At 59.4% G+C, this 21,310-nt stretch overlaps 1 pseudogene; it reads right to left on the bottom strand.

The window, feature by feature from the left end:
- Window positions 1–1,658: 1,658 nt before the first annotated feature.
- Window positions 1,659–21,069, bottom strand: LOC142076124 (adenylate cyclase type 10-like; annotated as a pseudogene).
- Between the last annotated feature and the right edge of the window lie 241 nt (window positions 21,070–21,310).

Raw genomic sequence — 21,310 nt, 5'->3', positions numbered from 1 at the left:
CTGGATCCTAAAACTGAGCCTTTGGAACCTGAAAATTAGAGTTTAGAAACTAAAAATGCAGCTTTGGACTCTAAAACTGAGACTTTGTAATCTGAAACGGAGCCTTTGGACCATAAAAATGAGGCTTTGGAGCCCAAGATGAGGTTTTCTGCCATAATAGTGAGGGTTTAGACCCAAAAAATGGAAGCGTGTGTCCTAAAAAAAGGCTATTGGTAATAAAAGACAGGTTTGGACCCTATAAATAAGGCTTTGGACGCTAAAAATGAGGCTTTGACCTTTAAAAGCAGACTTTGGTCCTTAAAAATTATGCTCTGGGCCCTTGAAATGAGTGTTTGGCCCTTAAAAGGGGGGGGTTGGAACTTATGAGGGTTCGTACCCTAAAAATGAGGCGTGGCTCCAACAATATTTGGGCTGTGAAGAGGAGGATTTGGGCTCTGCTTCTGCTGTGCAGGTGCTTGTGATGCCACGCGGTTGGGGTGCTGGTAGGGCAGGAACAGGCAGGTGTGAGCAGCCTGAGGGTGACTGCTCCGAAGGGGAAATGGCTGAGCAGAAGAAAGTTCCTGGGAGCCTGGGGACCAGAAGCATCCTTGAAACGTGCAGCTGGCCGCTCTGGAGCACAGCTGGGTACCGAGAATCCAGGCACCTCCAGGTCATCTCTGAAGTGAGACTCTGTGACTTTATCGGTCCCCTTTTGGGCTGACTTTTGGAGTGGGTTAGCTTTATCCGCCCACCTCGGGGATGGCTGAAGGCACAACTGGCCACTGCAGTAGGTGCCACACATAGGGACGGTCCCAGCTGGCAGCGGGGAGGCCATTACGTGCGGCCGGAGGGACCCCGGTCCTGCTTAACGCCTGTGTGAAGAAACGGAAGCTTTTGGACCAGAAGGCCTGGCACAGCTGTGAGCTCGGCCACCGAACTTCTGTGCTAAGGAGGGTGCCAGAGGCAAAGCTGCACAGGCAGAGCTCCTGCAGGTGACTGGAAGCTCCTGGAGTGAAGCCCCTGCCATTCTGCAGTTCCCTAACGGAGCTGCAATTCGCCGGTGAGCTCCTGCAGGTGACGGGAAGCTCCTCGAGTGAAGCCCCTGCCATTCTGCAGTTCCCTAACGGAGCTGCAATTCGCCGGTGAGCTCCTGCAGGTGACTGGAAGCTCCTCGAGTGAAGCCCCTGCCATTCTGCAGTTCCCTAACGGAGCTGCAATTCGCCGGTGAGCTCCTGCCCCTCTTCTGTAGCTATGCCCGCGATTTGGAAGCCTGTCACGATCTTACAGGTGCCTCAGCGTGAAGCGCAGAAGATAATAACTTCCAGATGCAAACCCTTCTCACGCCAAAGCCGCTGGTAGGCAGCCGGAGGGGATGAGCCTAAGGAATTCTGCCGCGGGGAGGAGTGCTGCCAGCTGGAAGGGCAGGAGGAGCGGACCTATGACCTACCTGCGTGCTGTGGCCCCACGTTTCTTCCCCAGTGTCTGCGGTGCTGCTTATGCACCGTAATTGTTCGTAGAGTTTTGCGGCAGACGCTGACTTGCGGGCAATGCGGGGCAGAAGGGTGTGTTGCTTCAAGTCCCCCAACGGGTTCAGACAAGGCAAAACCTTTGGAGATACCTGTCCAAAGTCCCCTCGGCAGCTGGGGCTCTTCCTGCCACCCTTGCCTTCTTGAACAGGTTTCTCCTCCCCTTTAGCTGGGGAAGGATAGGGAGCAGCAGTACGGCTGACCGTACGTGGGGGGTGAGGAACAAGGGCAAGAGAGAGGGCCAGGGTTTTAGAGGGTCTCTGGTTTTAATGTGACCTAAACTCAGAAGCGTCTTCAGTCGTGAGTCTGCACCAGGGCCTGCGAGAGAGCTGCAGCCATCGCTGAGGGAGCACCAGTAGCCCTCCACGGAAACGATAGGACAGCGTATCTCAGAACGACAACAAAGGTCGTCATAAAGGAGACGTTTAATGAGACGGAACAGGGTGGCAATGAAGCTAAGCGGATCTGTGGCGGGAGTCTGCTGCCCAATAGGAGTCCGCTGCCCTGTCCGTGTTGGCCTTCATGCGCGCTGCCAGGCGGGAGAACGTTGGTCCGCTGGGCGTTCCCTCCAGGCTGAAGAGGTGCTCCAGTAAGGAAAGGCAGCAGCTCTGCCGCAGCAGCCGGGCTAGCCTCTTCCTCCTGCCGCACAAGAGAAACTGCTGGGCCCAGGGGCACCCGCTGCACAGTGCTAAATGGGACAGGGACGGGGGAAGCGGGGCGGGGGACAAGCCAGTTACACCTCCTGGGAGGAAAGGGAGCTGATGGAGGGAGGGCTGCCGGAGCGGAAGGGGGCAGACAAAGAAGTGCCGCCGGGGGAAGCCGACCGCTGGAGAGGGCGTGTTGGCACTACAGCGCCGGGGGGGCCAAGCAAAGCTGGGAACCGGCAGGAAAAGGGGGATCACTCTCTGAGCTTCCTCATCCTCACTCCTCACCTCCACCTACTGCTCCGTCCCCACGTCCTGCTCCTGCCTCCAGACCCCCTGCCCCTCTTCAGCCTCTGCTCCCTGTTCACAGCTCTCTCTTCCCAGCCACCACCAACCCCCTGCCACTGCCAACGCGCGCCGGCAGACGCATCCCCAGCTGCAAGCTGCTCTTTACCCAAAGGCGTGCTTTGTTCCCGCGACTGCGCAGGGAGGGAGGGAGCGTGGGGCTCTGCCGGTCCCTGTTCTACCCGCGCATCGCTCCTTGGTGCCTCGGTCCTGCTAAGGCCCATGCGCCAGGTTAGGTGTGGCCTCAAGTCTAGGCAGGGCTGGGCCTGGGTGCCTGGGACCAGGGAGGAGATGGCTCTTCCTCCCCTGGGTTCTCAGTTCTGCTTCTTACCGGGCCTCCTGCGGCAGGGAGGATGCTCTTCTGGCAACGTACGCGGCACACGGCAACTTTTCCACCTGAGACTGGACAAAGGCTCCAACGATGGTCCGGGGGAAGTGCCTTTTGAGCAGGCTCAAAGCCTTCCTGATCATTTTCTTTGCCAGCTTCACGCGTCCCATACGCCAGCAGGCCTGCAGAGGAAAAGGGAAACATCCCGACATGGCCGAGTTGCCCAAGAGACTGCAGGAATCTGCCAGTGGCTGGAGGTGCCGGGGATATCCCCTGCAACTGGGGCAGGCATCCAGCTCCGTCCCCAAGGAGATCCTTCCAGACCTCCCCGTCTCTTTACCTCCCCTTTGAGGCTGAAGAAGGTGGCCTCTTCGAAGCGGGCTATCACCTTCGCTCTCTCCGCTACTGAGTTCCTCAGAACCTCCGCTTCATTCAGCTTCATGAGGGCCTTTGCGCAAGCACACAGAGAGCAGGTGAGCGTGGGTGCGGAGCCCACGGCCAGCCCTGTCCTCCCTCGTTGCCTCCGGCATCGGTCTTAAGAGGGCCTGTTTCTCCCCCTGGTGATGCCCGCCCAAACACAGCCACGCTGGCTCAGAGCACAGCACCAGTGATCCTTCAGACCGCCTCCCTGCTAATGCCCCTCGTGCCAAGGGCACAGCGCCCTGCGTCTCTTGCCGCAGAAGAGGCGAACCGGAGGAAAAAGTCAGGATCTGACCCCCGTCCCTTCCAAGGCACGCCCGACTGCAACGGGGAAGTTGTCCTGCCCGGAGCCAGGCAGGACTCCGTGCACAGTGGGTGCTGGCAAGCGGGGCACCTCACCATGTAGATGTTGGAGACGTGCAGGTAGGCAGCCGCACACTCCAGGAGGTAGTAAAAGGCTCTGGCAGTATCGCCCATCGCCTTGTAGTGGCGAGCCAAAGGCACGAGCACCGATTCCACGATGGCTTCGCATTCACAGGAGCACGCGCTGCTGCTCTTCCCGTCGGTCTTGCTGGGCAGCTCAGCTGCCTGTTCGCTCTCTGCCGCACTGCTCAGAGGAGAGTTCCCGGGGAGGAAGAGAGCAAAGAACACACGGGCATCACCTCTGCTGGTCTTTCTCCCCACAGAGACGGCACCAAAAGCCCTTTGTTCAAAGCAGAGCACGAGGCCGCAGGCAGGCGTGACTCTTACAGGTGCTTTGTAGGTAGGGAGAAAAACACAAGCTGGGCTTTCTGTCACCTCCCACGGGCAAACCAGCCGAGTCCCTCTGGCGGCTTTTGCCCTGCAGATTTTGCAGCGCTACTCTGCAGGAACTGGAAAGCCAGGGCTGTTCCAGTGTAGTGTGGCGATCGCTCTGAGCCCACGGGCTTCCTCAGGCACTTTCTCATCTCCATGGCCATCTCCTCCCAGCTCCCACCCCACGGAAAGCCTCTTCCCTAAGCCAGAGTCACAACCAGCAGCCAAATGCCGGCACTTCCTTTGTCTCCTCTGGAGACCCTGAGCTCACTGGCTTCAAAAATAATCAAAACTTTGTCTGCTCACCCAAAATCCTCCTCCGTGAAAGCCTGCTGCTGCTGCAGAGGATCTGCAGCATCTGGGAAGAGAACAGGGGGTTAGACACCTCCTCGCCTACCCCAGGGGCAGAGCTGCTCTCCCTCTCCCAGCGGGCTTGCAAGAATCCTTGCAAGGGTCCCGACACACAGAGGAAAGTCTGCCGTGGTCGTCCTCACCTCCCGGGCTGGTCCCTAGCAGATCTACTCCCACCCGATCCCCAGCACACGCCCCTGGGCTCCTGGAGGGCCCGGGCTGCGGAGCACGGTGCACAGCATACCCTCGGTGTCGCGGATCCTATTCCTCTTCAGCTGTTCTCCTGCCAACACCAAGGCCTCCCAGCTGCACGAGTCGCCCTGCTCAGCAGGGCTCCGACAGCTCCCTCCGTCCTGGGTGCTGGTGACGGCGAAGCGGTGGAAGGCCACAAAGTCCCCTTGGCCGCAGCTCTGGCATTTGTGTGCGTGCTGCTCCAGGAAGGCGGCACACTTGCGGTGCAAGGTGCCCCGCTGTCTCGCGGGCCACAGCTCGTAGGCAACCTCCCGCAGCAGTGGGACGCGGAAGGCCAGGACGCTGCACTGCTGCTGCACGGCCTTCCTGCTCAGACAGGGGCTCTCCATGCCTGCAAGGCAAAGGGCCTTTGCATCAGCCCGAGCTGGGGCCAGGGCTCGGGGCCGTCCCAACCGGGGCGCGAAAGTCCTGCCTTGGTGCGCAGCCTGGGCAGCGAACCAGCGCTGCTGCACGCCGAGCCTTGCGGCGCGGGGCGAAAGGGCCCGGCTTGCTTTGCTGACGCTAGGACAGCCCCGGGGACACAGCGCTCAGCTACGCTCCGGGCAGGAGCTGGGGGTGTTGCCGCCAGCCGAAGCAAGCCCCAGCCAGCGCCTTCTCCCCGCTCTTGGCAGGGCAGTCCCCAGCCTCCTGAGCTCTCCCCTCTGCCACAGGGGAATAAAAGCTGAGTAAAGGCCTGTCGAAGGCCCCGGGGCACTCTGGAGGGCATCTTTCATCTGGACGCTGCAGGCGGCTGGGAGGGGACGTCAGGGATTCCACACGCCCTCTCATGCCTGCGCCACGAGCAGTGCTTGGAGGCAGGGGAGCGGAGGCCCTTGGGCCAGCTGGTGGGACCTTCCCTCCGGCGCAAAGCTGGTGTGCTTTGAGATCGACCTGTAAGACCTTTGAACAGCCCACGCCGAACAGCCGTGCCTGCCCGAGCTCCACCCGCCCATCACGGGGGGGAAGCGCACCATGCCCCGGGGAGCCCCGCCGGGACACAGCCGGGAGCTCCCTGGCTCACCTCACTGCTACCCCTTACCGTGCTCTGCCTGCGGGCAGATGGCTGGCCCCTCTTGGGCATCTTCTGGCAGCTCTGTGTCTTTCAGCCACTTAAGGATGTTGTCGCTCACCAGCATGTCCAACAAGCAATTCATCTTGTGCCTGACGTCAGCGGGAAGGATGTGCGACAGCATCTGGGTGGTAAACACCGGCCCGATGACAGCTGCGAACTTCAAAATCATCTGCTTCAGTGGCTTTGTCCGGTCGAGCTGAGCCAGCACAACCTCTGTCAAAAAGAAGCAACACGTCTCCCTCTTGCCTGTTCCCCAGGCTGAGGCTGCAAAGTTTCAACACGTGAAACGGGGTAGACTTTGGCCTCCTCTCCTCGGGACTGCGCCTGCTGGGCAATCGCAGCCCAGGGTAGGCGTCTTCAAAACGGCTCCGCTCCTGTTGGAATCGCAGGCCACGAGGCCTGGGGAAAAGCGAGATGCTCAAACAAATGCTCCCCCACCGAGGCAGAGGAGGGCAGGATCCAGCAGGTACAGGCATCCCGTGCTGCGCCCGGCCAGACCTGGAGTAGGTTTCTGCCCAACAGTGCACGCAGAGAACGGAGAACTTTCCCCACCTCAGAGGTGGACTGGGAGCTCCCCACAACGGTTGTCTTAACTTGCCCAGACGATACTATTCCTTTCTTTTGGTTTTCTTCTGGGCTTGTTTTTGGACAAAGCAACTTAATAGCGGGAATGCTTTAGCGTGACGTTTCTCCAAGGTTCATACAAATGGCTACGGCTAGAGAGGAGGGACGCTCCTTGACAGCTCCCCATCCAGCTCCCCTGGCTACGGGGGGATTTCTGTGCCAATCCACAGAAAAAAAAATGGATTTGATTTGGGTCAAGTGCCTTGAGACCAGCGTTAGCTGGGGAACTTAAAAAGAGAATAGCGAGGTAGAAGCCACATTCAAAGCTGAGTCAGAGGCAAGTCAAAGATTTTTCCCAGCAAAGGATTTGTTTCTGTGAGAAAAGGGAGCCGTGTTAGTCTTGCACCAATAACCTTTTCTCTCCTACCTGCTGCTGGAAAGCAGCCAGCAGGCTCACAGCTGGTGCACACCCAGGAGGGGAAAACGGCTGCCCGCAACCCCAGGCCTGTTTCTGGTTCCCAGCAGAGCCCCCGGGCTGAGAGGGCGACTCTGCAGCCCCCCGGGCAGAGCGGGCAGAGCGGCGCTCGGCCCCTCACCTTTCAAGGTGGCGGGCAGCACGGTGTTCTCCAGGTTCACGTCTGGTCTGATGATGCAGACCCTGCCGTCAGTCCCCGCGCTGGAGCTCGAGGGTGCTGGGAGGGACGACGCCTCGACTGCAGAAGCTGGGTGGAGCAGGAGAGCACGAATAAGGCAATTTGCAAAGGGACTTGCAGCTTGCAAACATCTCAAAATTCACCTGAGATGGGACAAGTCCCACCTTACGTGGCCCAGTGTGGGCGCGCTGACCTGCCTGTGCTGAACGTGGTCATTAAGCAGAGCAAAACAGTTTCTTTGCATAGCCCTCCCAAAGATGTTCTGCCTTCAGACCAGCTTTCCCAAACAGTCCCTCAGTCAAAGCTTCCGTGACTGAACGCCCCGGGACAGAAAGCAGCAGCATCGCTGCCTTCAACAGCGCTGCCTCGCAGCCAGGGAAATTGCCGGCGATGATGCAAAACGGAGCGTCAGTCCTGGCTGTTCCCAAGGCCACAGCACTCTGGCTGGCATTGCTCTCTCGGCGGCATTACCACCGTTTTCTTCTATTACCAGCATCCTTGTGGGGATTTATGGGTTTGGATTCAAGTTTCCCGGGCCTGTCCCTCACCTCAAGCTGGGGTTTGTTCTCAAGCGAGCTGGCATTTGGCCAAGGCAAATGACATGCCCACTAGGACGCCTAAGAAACAGCAGAAACATGTGCTCCAGAACAATTTCCCCTGTTTTAGCCCCCCAGCCCCTGCCCCAAGAATTTAGGCCCCTCCAAGCCACCAGAACTCGCTAGCCCCTGCTTTGGCTGTCCCAACAGCAAGGCACGCAGGAGCCCACACCTCCGCCAGACCAAGTTCTGCCCTGCTGCAGGATCTGACTCTGCCCAGATCCGTGGGGGAACGACGGGGCAAGACTGTGCTGCGGAGAATGCGCCACAACAACTCGCTCGTCAGCCGTAAAGGTGCTTACTGATCAGGCTCTCCCAGTTGTCCTCTGCTTTTTCACCCTGCCTCCGGGTGCGGAACAGGAGCATGTCGTTGCTGCGAAGGCAGCGCAGCAGCTCCTCGCAGTAATATGGGTTCCCCGAGCTCCTTTGGATCAGGAACCTGGACAGGAGCAGACCCAGCAGTGACCAGCAGAAGGGAAGTAAGGTGAAACACAGTTCGGGTGGGTGGTGAGTCACTCGCGCCTAACAGGGGAGCCGGCAGCCAGCTACACCGCACTTTTGAAAGGGACGGTCCTCCCGCTGGCTTGGGCTTTTGGGCCCCCCTGCACCTCCAGCCTTCGCTGAAGTCCATGGGAAAAGAATTGCGGACAACGCCCAAAGCACCGAGCAGCGAGCCCGGCCTTTCCTCTCCGCAGGAGCTTAGGTCCTCTCTGGCAGCAGGGCGGACCTCTGCCCCAGGGAATCTCCCCCACAGCCTGGCCACCTAGACCGAGGCCTTTTCACAGCCCGGCCACGCTGGGGCTCGGGACTCTTCCTCCCTGCCTCCCTTCCTCCCTCTGCAACAGCCCCGCGCTCTGTGTCTGGGGAGTCGCCCGCTCTCAGCTCCCGCCTGCCAGGGCCAGGCACAACAAGCAACCCCCGTCAGGCACTCGCTAGAGTCAGTGCTGCTTCTGGAGGCCCTGCGCTCCCTCTCCTGGGGGGTTGATTCCCTTCCACGGTCTGCAGAGGTTCGAGCCCTCAGGAAGAGCTCCCCTGGCTCCAACTTACCTCGCCAGATCCCTGGAGATGCTGACCACTCCGAGGTTCTTGCAGACTTTCTGCACCACAGCTGAGGGTTTCAGCTCAGCCAGACGAAGATAGGTGATTTTCTGGGATGTTGTGTTGTCTGCTGCAGCTTTGCGGAAGTTCTCTGTTCTCGCGTAGCCCGGAGCTAAGCTTATGACCATGAAGAGGGAGATGTTTCGGAGCACGGGTGACATGATACTCCAGGAGGCAAGGTCGATGAAATGGGCATTGCCGATGACAACTATGCCAAATTCTCCTCCAATGGTCTGAAAAAAGCAGGTTGTTCTGAGGGGAATCTGGTGGATTCTCAAGCGTCTTCCAGGGGAGGTTTAGCCTCTCTCTCCAGAGGATTCTCTGAAGTCTCTCCTCAACCACTTCCCTGCTCAGCAGCTTACTGACACTTAATTCCCTTGAGACTTTCAGGTCGCACCTAACATCGCTTGCCCTGCAGGAGGAGGGAGCTTGGCCGAGGGAATGCAGAAGACTGTTTCTCCTGCAGGGCAGGCTTTACAGGAGGAAAGTTACGGGGTGTGTTTGTGGGGCTGCGGGGGGAGGTGGGGGGTTTCTCGGGCCCTGAAGCGCGATGACCCAGGCACGTGGTCCTCCCACCCGCTCACACTGCTGTGGCGCAGAGCCCGCAGCCGGCAGGGTTGTTGTCCTTCTGCGACCCAGGAGGAAGGAAGGAGAAATGCTCACCTTCTCTAGCACTTTCGTCCAAGTCGCGTGCAATTCATTTTTTCTTTCCGTTTCATGCATCTTGCGAACCTTGTCCGAAACGGGAAACTGGCCAGAAAAGCAGAGTCAGGGAGAAACGTCACTCCGGGGCTAGGCACGCTTACCCACCAAGCAAGAGTGCAGAGCAAACCGCCGCTGCTGGCCTCAGCACCCCACCTCTCCCCAACACGGGGAGCCCCAGTGGGGACTTCGCCCGGAGCCTCAAGCAGAGGCCCTCTGCTGAGGGTCTTTGGCAGAGCTGGGGCTTTGGGGTGGGCTGAAGAGCTGGTTCTCCGGCTGTGGGCATCTCGGGCTGGCTGGAGCAGACCACTCACGCAGCAGTGACCTCAGCACCAGGGCAGCACCAGCCTCTCTCCAACGCACTTCCAGGGTGCTGAGCAAGGCACCGGGCGCTGCCGGCTGAAGTGCGGGACATGATCTCACCACCGGGCCCGGGAGTGGGAAACGTGTGCCGTGACCGCTGCGATTCCCCCCCTGAGCTAAGGCACGCCCAGCAGCGCGCCCACACAACGTCGGACCCCGAAGAGCTCAGGAGGCGGCCTCCTCCAGGGCCAGAGAGGCCTCTCTCTTACCTCGACGAGGAAAATGTCATTGAGGTGGCAATAGCTGCTCTCTTCGATGGTCCCTTGGAGCTTTTCCTGCAGCACGCTCTGCCTGGCGCTGCTCGATTCACAGTCGTGGAGGCCCAGAGCCCTGGCCATCAGGGTACGGAGGGCAGAGAAGGACTGCCTCATGTTGACCTCGACCAGTTTCATGGCAACCACCCTGCCGTGCAAAAGCAAAAGGGACTGAGCTCCCCAACGGCCCATGCCTTCTAAGACCAAAGGGTGGAGGTGCCCTTGCGCGGGGCTCTTCAGCCACCCATCCCAAAGTGCTTCCCAGAGAAGCCCAAGCTTTTCACTCCCCGTACGAGAAAGGGCACAGAGGGGCAGTTGCTGCCAAGCCACTGGGAGAGCTGGGCCCAGACCCCCTGTCGGCCCCAGGTCTCGCTACGTGCCCCCTGCAGAGGAACTCACGGGGCTAAGAGGCAAGGGTGGAGCAAGGGGTGAGCTTGCCTTTGGGCTCCAGACCTCAGCAGTCTGCCTCCCAGGCCACAGGAAGGCTTTTCTGCCCCAGTCCTCCCGCTGGGACACAGGCAGAGGGCAAGCAGGGCTTCTGGGACGGGCCACCCTGCTGTCTGTTGGGTCTGGAGCCAGCTGAAAAGCACTGAGCTTGGGCTCTTTCCTTCTATCTGTGCCTGGCCCAGAGGTGAAGGAGGAAAGGCCATGGCTCAAGAAGCCACTTCCAACTCCCCGAAGAGGCAGAGGCGGGAGCCGAGCACACAGGAGCTCCTAGGGAGTGTCTCCAGGAGGCTTTTTCGGGAGGCTGCAGTCCAAGGGCCAGGCGCACTGGCAGAGGGGCTGGAGTGTTCCATGGCTGTCAGGGGATGGGCAGGGGCAGTGTCCCAAAGCTACGGGTCAAAAACCTGTACCTGTAGCCAGCTTCCTGGCCTAAATGGGCCAGTTCAGTAAGTAAGTGGCTCCTGCCGGAGCCCAGCCTGCCCTCAAATGCCAGGATGTGCCTTTGTCCTAACTCCTTATAGGCTTCCAAGCAGCTGCGAAAGAGGTCAATCTCCTTCTCCCGACCTGGGAAGACAAACAAGAAAAGGAGCTGCTGGGGTGTGCTGAAAAGCAAAGAGCCGTCCCTTCAGCTGGCACCCTCCACCGCAGCTTCCCTCCCCGCCACCGCACCCGCCAGCCTGCCTACACCCAGGCCTCCTTCCCGCCCTCTCATCCCGGCTTTTGCCCCTCTGCCTTCCTCAGCGCGGCAGCAGACCCGCCTGCCCGCCTGCCCCACAGCGCCGCTCCCGTGCCCTCTTCCCTGCCCCGCTCCCCTCCCGTAAGCACAGAGATTCAGCCGGCCCCACGCGACTCCCCGCGGCGATCCGGCGTGAGACTGGAAGGGGTGATTTGAGTCGCTGCAGGCAGCTATGTCCCAAACAGACCCCTCGCTGTACCGTGAGCCGCAGAGCACTTCCAGGTAGCTAAGGCGGCATCTTCAAACCTGTACTGGTTTTGGCTGGGCTAAAGTTAACCTTCTTCAGTAACAGCTCCTACGGTGCTGTGTTTTGGATTTGTGACCCAACATCGGCGTTGATAACACAACGATGTTCGAGTTGTTGCTGAAGAGTGCTCGCACGGCATCAAGGCCTTTTCCATTCCTCACGCCGCCCCGCCAGCGAGCAGGCTGGGGGTGCGTAAGAAGCTTGGAGGCGGCGCAGCCGCGACAGCTGACCCAACTGCCCAAAGGCCTATTCCATGCCATGTGATGCTGTGCTCAGCAAGAAAAGCTGGGGGAAAGGAGGAGGAAGGGGGACATTCGGAGTTATGGCGCTTGTCTTCCCAAGTCACCGTTAGGCACGATGAAGCCCTGCTTTCCTGGAAGTGGCTAGACACCTTCCTGCCGAAGGGAAGCAGTGAATGAATGCCTGATTTTGCCTTGCGCGCGTGCGCAGCTTTTGCTTTCCCTATTAAGCTGTCTGTATCGCAGCCCACCAGTGTTCTCCCTTTTGCCCTTCCAATTCTCTTCCCCATCCCACTGTGGGGAGCGAGCGGCTCTGTGGGGCTGAGCTGCCTACTGGGCTTAAGCCATAGCAGGGCCCAAAACATGCGGCAAGACACCGAGCGATTAAAGGCATCCCGTGTGTCCTGACATTTCCATGTCTACTCGCAGACGCTGCCAAGAAGGGAACTCCGAGGAGTACGAGGGGGAGAACCCACCACCAAAACTCTCCGTCAGTCTGGCAGAAGGAAATCTCTTTCCTGACCCCAAAGACGGGGATCAGCTTAGCCCCCGGGGTGTGAGCAGCTCCATAGTTGAAAGGAACCTTTGTACGAGGTCTGGAGCACGGCAGGGAGCACCAGGCGCCTCACCCTGCTTTCCACTCCACAGATACCAACCAAGTAGAGGCCAAGACAGGCGGCACTTCCTTAGGGCCGCTGCAGGCAACACCATCCCTGGCAAAAGCTTCTCCCTTCCCAGCGTAGCACTAAAAGTTACCACGGGGAAGAAACTGGGGTTCAGAAGAGCAAGGCGTTCTCCACCTACCCAGCAAGGGGAGTTCCTCTGACCTCTCCGTGGTAAGAGCCATGCCAAATATGCTAGAAGCAGGGGAAACACAAGTCAAAAGAAAACACAAGTCAATTAGCTGGTGAGAAGCCAGGGGACACAGAGAAGCAGCCTGACGTGGAGGGGCAGGATGTGCTCCTCGGGTACCTGCTTTTCTTTCGAGCAGCATCTTATCCCCTGCACGCTCCCCCAGCCAAAGTTCAAGCTGCACATTAGGACAGCTTCAAGCATAGAGAAGCCCAACGGCCATGGTGGGACAGGAGGACGTATCAAGAATCCATCCCCAGAGGCCAAACCCAGAGAAATTGGAGACATGAAAGAAGGCAGGGTGTGCTCCTGGCTAGCAGACAGCTTCACCACGCTGGCCAAGAAAAGCAAGTGTCTTGGAAAGGAGGACTTGTGTCACTGAACGAGTTGGGATGCCAAGCACCTGACACCTGTGGCTCAAGTCTTCCTGTAGTTTCAAAGAGACGGCGATGTTAACATTCAAACCGTCATCCAAAGAGAAGGTTAAATCCTGGCCCAGAGGAAGAGCTGAGATTTCAGCAGGAAGACACGAGGAAGAGTGTCCCGATGGTCCACATTCCCCATGGGAACCGGACTGGCCCAAAGCTTCCTGCTCGGAAGCCGCTGGGACAAAAACCTCCTTAGGTCAGCATTACCAGGGCACGTGGTGGAGCAAGCACGGCACGGAAAGCCCAGTTGAAAGCCATTTGGACAGAGCCTGCAAGGCCAGGTTGTGTCTGCCAAGACAGACAAACCGTCCCCATCCCTGTGGCTACTCCCGCTCTCTCAGCAGCAGGAGACAGCAGGGGAGAGAGGCAAAAAGCCTCCCACGCCAGGGCTTCTGACCCTCTCAGCCCCACGGAAGGGAGACCAGCCCGGTCTCTCTCTGCAGAACTCCTCTTTGCTGGCCAAGGCTGCACCCTTGGTGCCACCGTCCCCTCATCCAGCCCTCTCAGAGGACACTCACTCCTCCTTGGTGATCCCCAGGTATTCATAGACAGTGCCAGGGTGTTCAAGGCCTTTCATCTCCTTGTCCTCCAGCTTCTTGAAGTAGTGAGGGGGCAGCCGAGAGGCGGCGTACGTCACTGCATCACAGGACACCAGCCCAGGGTAGTTCACCATCATCCGGGCTGCCAAATTCACCTTCTGGCCAATGACTGCCAGGGAGAGAGAGAGAGCACGCGTTGATGTACCTGTGCCACCCGCCCCGCGACGCCCTTCCCAGCCAACGGCCGCCTCGCCTCTGGCACAGGCCAACGCCACGGCGGGGTCAGCAGAACCCAGGGGAACAACCGGCCGCGGAGCCCATTCTCCCGCCCTGGGCCAGGACCGGCGCCGCCTGGGCCATTCCCGACCGGCTGCTGGGCAAGCCCTCTCCCAGCCCGCCTTCCTCTTCCAGGCTGCTGTGCGTAAGCGGGCCCACGCCAGCCTCCCGCGCCGCAGACGTGTGCCTCCTACCTGTGTATTCGTGCCGCAAAGGGTGGCCAAGGACTCCGCAGAACACCGTCCCGCTGGTAACGGCAACAGACACTGCCCTGGCACACAGGGAAACGGTGTGGCTTCAGCAGCGTCCCAGGCACAGTCCTGCCCGCCCGGCTCCATCCCTTCCTGCCCCTCCCCGCGGCGCTAGCCTGGGCCGCCTGCCGTCCTGCCCCGCCAGCGCGGGCCTCGGGGACGTGGAGAGCTCAGGGGTGCGACATGCCCGGGTTGCAAAGGACAAAGGACAGGGGTAGAGCGCGTGCAGGAAGTTTGGGACTCTTCCCCTGAGGCCACGTTCCCTGAGCTGCGACCTGCAGAAGGCCCCAGCCTTCTTGTGAGAAAAGAGAGAGGGAAGAAGGCCCCCATGATGTCACCGCCTGCGATGACAGCAACTTGAGATGAGGTGGCTTCAGTTCATGGGCCAGTCGCCCAGAAGGGCCTTTTCCCTCTGGCACCAAGGAGCCTCTCGCCCTTGCGAGGGCTCGCTCCAGCACGGTGGCTAGCAGGGTGTGCTTGGAGGGAGTCCGCCTGGCTGCCGTGGGCTAAGCCCAGGGGTCACCTGCCACTTCTCAGGGCACTGCCTCCTTCCTGCCAGGGACGAGGGCGGGCAAGCTAGAAGGCACGTCTCTTTCTGGTAAGCCCCCTTGCACCGTCCCAGGCAGCGTGCACCCGCCCCCCCACCACACACTCACTGTATTTCCCTGAGCATCATGGGGCACGCGTAGGAGATCTGACTAGCGCACTGCAAGGCGTGAACGCTCTCGTAGGGCAGCTTTTCTCCGGTGAGCCCAAACACGCAGAGGAACGTGCAGCCCTGCCAAGGACAGATGCAGCACATCTTGCTATGACGCCTAAGTAGGGTCTCTCCCTCTTGCTCACCGCCCACCCTCTCGGGGTAGGGGGAGACGATTGCTCCCTCACACTCACTTTATCAAACAGGAGGACTTTGTTGATTTCGCCGTTGTGCGGACGGAGGATTTCTAGCATCATCCTGCTGGCATTGCGGAGGATTACGCAGAAATCCTCTTTGCTGCTTCCTGCAGCCAGCCGCAGTTGGACGAAGAGGCTGGTGACCGGCCGCAGCTCAGAGAAGAAGTCCAGCGGCACTCTGTCATCAAGCTGGAAGACAAGAGCAGGACGGCTTCACCGCCCAGCTCTCCCGGGGGCTTACTGCCCACCCCCCATCCCGAGGGAGAGCAGGCGTACCGGCAATAGCAGGTACGAGGAGGAAGGGGTAAATCCTCCTCTGGGTGCAGATGGCCGGCAGGCTGCCCGGCCTGCGGCAGGCAGATACAGGTACGGACATGAGGGGCGACCCTCAGGAGCGCCCTAGGGACTTCACTGGAATCTCCCCTTTATCCCACCGTCATGTCCGCAGCACATCCAGAACCATACCCACGGCAAAGACAGAGAGACAGACGCCCGCCTCCCGCCACCCGCCTCTCTCTGAGGACAACGCACGCAATGGTGCAGCACCGGTGCCCCTTGGCTCAGTTTCCCCGCGTTGTCGTCTCAGGGTGCATTTTCTTTTGTTTGTCTGTTCTCGTGAGAACTCCATCTCTGCAGTGCACCGCTGCTGCCCTCCAAAAACGCAGCCCCCGGCAGTGGTGGCCTGGCCATACCTTCCTGAGAGCAGCTTCTGGTATGTACTTCCTAATCTCCTCCTCCGCATCGGGGTCATGGGGCATAAGAGGAGGCCTCATGGCACCTGAGGAGAGAAAGTGCAGGTGGTCGCTGGGAGGATGGGACTACGAGGCGGTGGAAAGCAGGGAGGAGAAAGAGCCTTCTCGTTTGCTCACGTTGCCACCTCCAGATGCTCGGGGCAGAACTGTCCCCTGCAGGAGGAGGCAGCAGCAGTGACTGCCCCAGCCGATGCACAGGAGGGCCAAAAGCGTGAGCGCTGACGGAAAGGGGGAAGAGGGCAGAAGTGGTTCCTCTCTGGCCCCTGAAGCAGCCGGGCCGCACCTTCCCAGGCAGTCACAGAAGAAGGTGAAGCTGGCACTCACCTTCCCCTTCCAAGCGGTGCTCCATTGGGTATTGGACAAGCCTGCGTAAAACGTCTTGGGATTCTGACCAAGGCATCCAATCCATGTCCGTAACCTGAAGACACAGGGAATGAAAGCGCTGCCACTGGCCTCCCCAGGAGCCCCAGGGGACAGAGCCTGCCCCCCACTGTCACTGCCCAGAAGAGGGGAGAACAAGCCCTCCTGGCTGGATGGGACAGCAGTGCTTCCTCAGAAGCACCGGAGCTGGGCAGGCATCCCCCAAGCATCCCCCAGCTGTCAACAACAGCTCCGGGACCCACAGAGGACATTGCTGGTGGGGCCAGAACCCTTCCAGCGCCTCCCGACCCCTCAAACCCAGCAAGCCCAGCCCACAGGTACCCCTGAGGTGGAAGGACAAGAGCTTCAGCTGCCTGCCCGCTTTCACAGCTACAACTCCCTCCACATTCAGCTCCTCAGCCTTCTGACACCTCCCTCCTTCATGCCCAGGTCGGGGTCTTCAGAATGGCTCTAGACGCCATCCCATCCACCCACCTTCCTAGCTCTTTTGCCTTCACATCTCCTGGTCCTGAGACTTTGCTGCTCACATTGCTCCCAGGCGGCGGCCGAGAGGATAACTTCGCCTGCCGTTGCAAGCTCTTGGGCCTCACAAACTTCATCCAGGGCCGGGCCAGAGATCAAGAAGTACTGCCACGTCCTCTGTCTGACAATCAGGAGGTCCATGGGCCCTGCAGAGATCCCTGGTGAGAGAGGGAGAAGCAGAACTGACACAGGGAACGTTTTGAGCTCCGCAGCCCCCGGCATCTCAGCTGTTCAGAAGCTAATCTGAAGCCCAGCGGGGAGATGGGCGTTATGGAGGGGGAGGGCACCCTCCATCCGACTCGGGAGCGCACTGACATGGGTCCCTGAAACGGGTATCTAGAAATAGAATGTGTTGAGAGTGCCGGGCGTCAGAAGCCCTGCCTGCCCCAGAAGCCCAGCAAACCAGCAGGCTTGATCACCGCCTGCTCCGTTTACGTGCAGGCAGGTTGTAGCTCTCTGCTTGAGAAAACACAACAGCCTGCCAAAGCCCTTCCCACAGCCGTCTGCAAAGCCGTTCCCCTTTGCTCTTTGTGCAAGGCAGGGGAGAATCCAGCAGGGGAAAGGGGGCAAAGCTGCCCCCACCTGAAAAAAATGAAAGGGTAGCTCCCTCCTGCAGAGGTCTCTGCTAAAACGGACATTCCAAGACCCTAATACTTGATCTGACACCCGCTCTGCCTTGAAGCTTCCTCTGCATCTGCAAACGCGTGCAAACCCAGCAGTCCTGGTCTCCCATCCCCGCTCCGACCACAGCTGGCCCCCTGAATGCTTGCAGGAGATGCTTTCCTTTGGCACCAGCCCCAGTAGGGATCCCCGCATTCCCTGCCGGTGAGAAGCACCCTGTGGCACGGGAGAGTGCCACGGCTCTGCGCCTGGCACAGCACCCGTACCTATCTTCAGCTGGATGTTCTGACGCACGTTTGTCTCATGACTCCCGTGCTTCTTCTGGATCTGCCGGCTACATTGCAGCACCAGGCGGATGGTCTTAGCCATCTCCTGGGGGGGGGCTCTCCACAGCACCAGCACAGCATCCCCTGGGGAAAGCGAGGGGAAGGTACAGGCTCTGCTGAGCCCTGACTCTCCCCGACCTATGCTCAGTGGCAGGGACAGCAGAAACCGGCCGCCGTGCTGAGGAAGATGGGCTTGTGGGAGGGCATCCTGCTGGAGCACCACACCCTGGGCACCGGGACACCTCTCCTCTCCCGGGCCAGCCGCAGCAGCAGCCAGCCGGCAGCGGTGGCACCCCCCGCCCCGAGCGCTCCTCTGCAGCTGCAGCGCACCAGGGACGACCCCTCCCCTCGCAGCCTGGCAGCCCGAGCTCCGCCACCACCAGGACCTCCCTGCCCCTCACCACCACCCCGACACACACCTTCGGCGGCGCTCCCGAGGGGGTCTCTTCCTCTCGGTGCTTCCTTGCCCCCACCCCAGCCCAGGGCCCTACGAGCGGGGGCAGAGCGAGGGGAGCCAAAGCCAAACCGCAGGCAGGCCCGGGGGGGAAGAGAAGCCTGGAGAAAGGGCGCTGCGGGGGGGGGTGCGTGCCTGGCCAGAAAGCTGGCTGAAGGTGCTGCACGGAGCCCCTTGGGAAGGAGAGCAGAGCAAATGGCCGCCACAACAGTTCAGTGCTGCAGATCAGGACCCGTGGGCATCGTCGTCCTAAGTACATACCGGCAAACTTCAAGATGTCTCCTCCAAACACCAGTATCTCTGTGGACAGAGGGAAGGAAAAGAAGAGTCATGTGGACACCTTCTTCCAGAAGCCACAGAGCAAGCCCCTCTGCCCGGAGAGGAGCACCCGGGCGAGGGTGCGCTCTGGGGCACAGCTCAGGAAAGCCCCACTCCGGCCTGTCTCCCAGGCTCACAGTGGCCACAGCCCTGGTACCCGCACAGCAGGCAGGGTCGCGGGGCCTCCAGACGCCACCAAAGCTCGGAAAAGCGGAAGCTGGAAGGGACCTCTGGGGTCCATCTGGTCCAACCCCGCTGCTTAAGCAGGGCCGCACAGAGCCAGCTGCCCAGGACGGTGGCGAGATCGTTTTTGAATAGCTCTAAGGAGGGAGACTCCACAACCTGTGCCAGGGCTCAGTCACCCTCGCGGTCAAAAAGTGCTTCCTGACATACAGAGGGAACCTCCCGTGTTTCAGTGCCTGCCCGTGGCGTGGCCTCTGGTCCTGACGCTGGGCACCACTGGCAAGAGTGGCTCTTTGCACCCTCCCTTCAGGTTTTAGACACATTACGAAGATCCCCCCTGAGCCGTCTCTTCTCTGGAGCAAACAGTCCCAGCTCTCCCAGCCTGTCCTCATAGGAGAGATGCTCCAGACCCTTCATCATCTTGGAGGACTCTCTTGCTTTGCTCCACAAGTGCTGCCAAAGGGGTGGCCACAATGTGCTGGCGGTCAGCTCGGAAGGGTCAAGACATCCCCTGTGAAAGGGGGCTCGTGGGGGTCACACGCACGCCCACACGTCAGTGCCAGCACCCTCAGGTCACTCGCACGCTGGCACTTGCTGGGTGCCCTCAGCCTGCTCCGGGCCCCAAGGCGTCACCGCGCCTGCTGTTCGCGCCAGCGGCACAGAGGTGCCTGCACCAAGCGGGTGCCTCCTTGGCCACAGAAAGGACCTGCGCTGGTGCTGGCTCGCCAGGAGACCCTGGCTGCTCTCGCTGTTCCTCTGGGCCACAGAAAGCCCCAGCCCTTCCAAGGAGGCAGGAGCAGGCTGCCTGGCATGTCTGCCTCCACCATCCACGAGCAGCCTCACGGCCCGATGCCAGGGAGGCTCTTACCCTCCAAAATGTCACCCAAGTAGGAGTTGAGGGTTTGCGCCAGCTCATCAGTGCCTCTGTCCAGGCCGCTCATCTGGATGAACTTCTCTGTCAAAGCAGTGAAACCTGGAACAGGGACACCCAGAAATCAGGAGATGCCCGTGTGGGCCAAAGGACCCGGCAGCCAGTTCCACGCTGCCCGGCGCGAGAGCCTGTAGGTCACACCTTCCCGTGCCCTGGCTCAGCGCCGGTGGCAGCAGCGGTTGACTGCCCAAGATAAGCCATCCCGCTCTCTTTGGGCATCCCAGCAAAAGACCTCAGCAGTGACAAGATGGCCACTCTGGCTGAGGGGTAGGGACAGGGCTCCAAAGGGCCCGGTGTGCCCCAAAATGGCTCCTGCCCGTGGTTGCTCCTCCCTGCTCGCCCCACCTGAAATATCCGCGAAGAGCAGCACTCCGTGGACAGACTGAATGTCGGTCTTGGGGCAGTCCTCAGCAAGGAGGGTGGGGAGGAAAGCTGCTGCTTTCTCCAGGTCGGAGTAGTAATATTGCCTCTCCCAGATGGAAGCCATCGCCAGCGCCCTGTGGCACGTGGGGTGCCTCAGGAGAAGATGGCCGTGCCCAGCTGGGAGGAGGACGAGGACCTCGCCGCACAGCGCGAGTCGCAGTGAGCCCGGGGCCTCTGCGCGGGACGACTGGCCCTCTGCCCTCGCGGGGTGGTCACAATCGCCCGTCAGCTGTCCTCAAGCGACACAATCAGCTCACAGTGACATCCTCCCTATGTCATCGCCCGCCACCGTGACCCAGGTCCCCTCCTTGCCGCTGAGCCACTGACCCGGAGGCGCCCAGTGCCGAAGGGAGGCTCGTGCAGCAAGGTCCATTAATTATTAGAAGCAGTTCTGAAGGGGACGGCACCCCCAGAAGGACTTGCACAAAAGCCTACAGTTAGGAAATGGTATGCATACTTGACAGGAATTGCAGAGGAAATAAGATTAACTGAAGGACACACTAAACTTTCCAAATTACAGATGCCTATAAATGCAGACCCATTAGCATTACAACAACCTTTTAAACCCTCACCTATTTTAAATGCGCCTCCCTTTACCGAGGGAACACCATCAGAAGATATTTGGCTTACTGATGCCTCAGCAAGGAGAACAGATGGCAAATGGCAACCCAAGGCTGCTGCATTAAACATCAACAAATTATCGAAGAAGGTGAAGGTAGTGCACAAGTAGGAGAATTAAGGGCAGTTGTTCTAGCAGCACAAAATAGAGCAAAAGTTCTCTGTGTCGACTCCTGTGCCGTGGGGGTGGTGCATTCCAGGGGGGCAACAAACTGAGCATTCTTTGTAAAAGCTGAGCCTAATATTCCCCCTGCTGATGAAAGAAGCCGTCTGCTAACATTACAGCCAGGGCAACCTGTTATGGTAAATTTACCACAAATTGGAACTGTGCCTGTGACTTTAACTAAACCCCGTGGCCCACTTGCTTGGGAAGCTACTGGTAGCAGTGGTGCAAAACACAGAATCGGTACTAGATGGATTTTTCCTTCTTTCTAAAAGGGGTAACCTGTTCGGCCTTCCCCACCGAAACGTCGTCTTTCTTTTTCTTCACCAGGAGAAGATGAACCTATACCGATGGCAACAACAACAGCAGCAGCATCTCCCCAACCCAATTTTGTTTTTCCTTTTAGTCGAGATAAGGATAACCCTTCTAGTTGAGACACAAGATCCCTGGGACCATGCACCACTAAATTACACTGGACGTGTGGGAACCCTACCAACAGACAAGACAAACCTGAGCCTTGCTCTTTTAGTTGTACATGGGAACGAGGCATATCCAAAAGATGAATGGAGATGGGAGACACTACACTGGAAAGAAGTTAAGATATCTCACAAAAATAACAACGTTCATCAAATATTATCACTTCAAGCACACCAGGGGAAGAAATAAAAAGAGGGTGCCGTGCAATCCATGGATCTACCCACAAAAAACCCCACTGAAATAAAAATAGATTACACTGATTTTTCTAAGCGTAAAGACAATGAGAAATCTTGCTGTAAACCACCAGAACCAAA

The sequence above is a fragment of the Calonectris borealis genome, unplaced genomic scaffold (assembly GCF_964195595.1).
Source record: "Calonectris borealis unplaced genomic scaffold, bCalBor7.hap1.2 HAP1_SCAFFOLD_33, whole genome shotgun sequence".
In the NCBI taxonomy this organism is placed as follows: Eukaryota; Metazoa; Chordata; class Aves; order Procellariiformes; family Procellariidae; genus Calonectris; species Calonectris borealis.
This window is presented reverse-complemented; position numbering and strand designations above follow the sequence as displayed.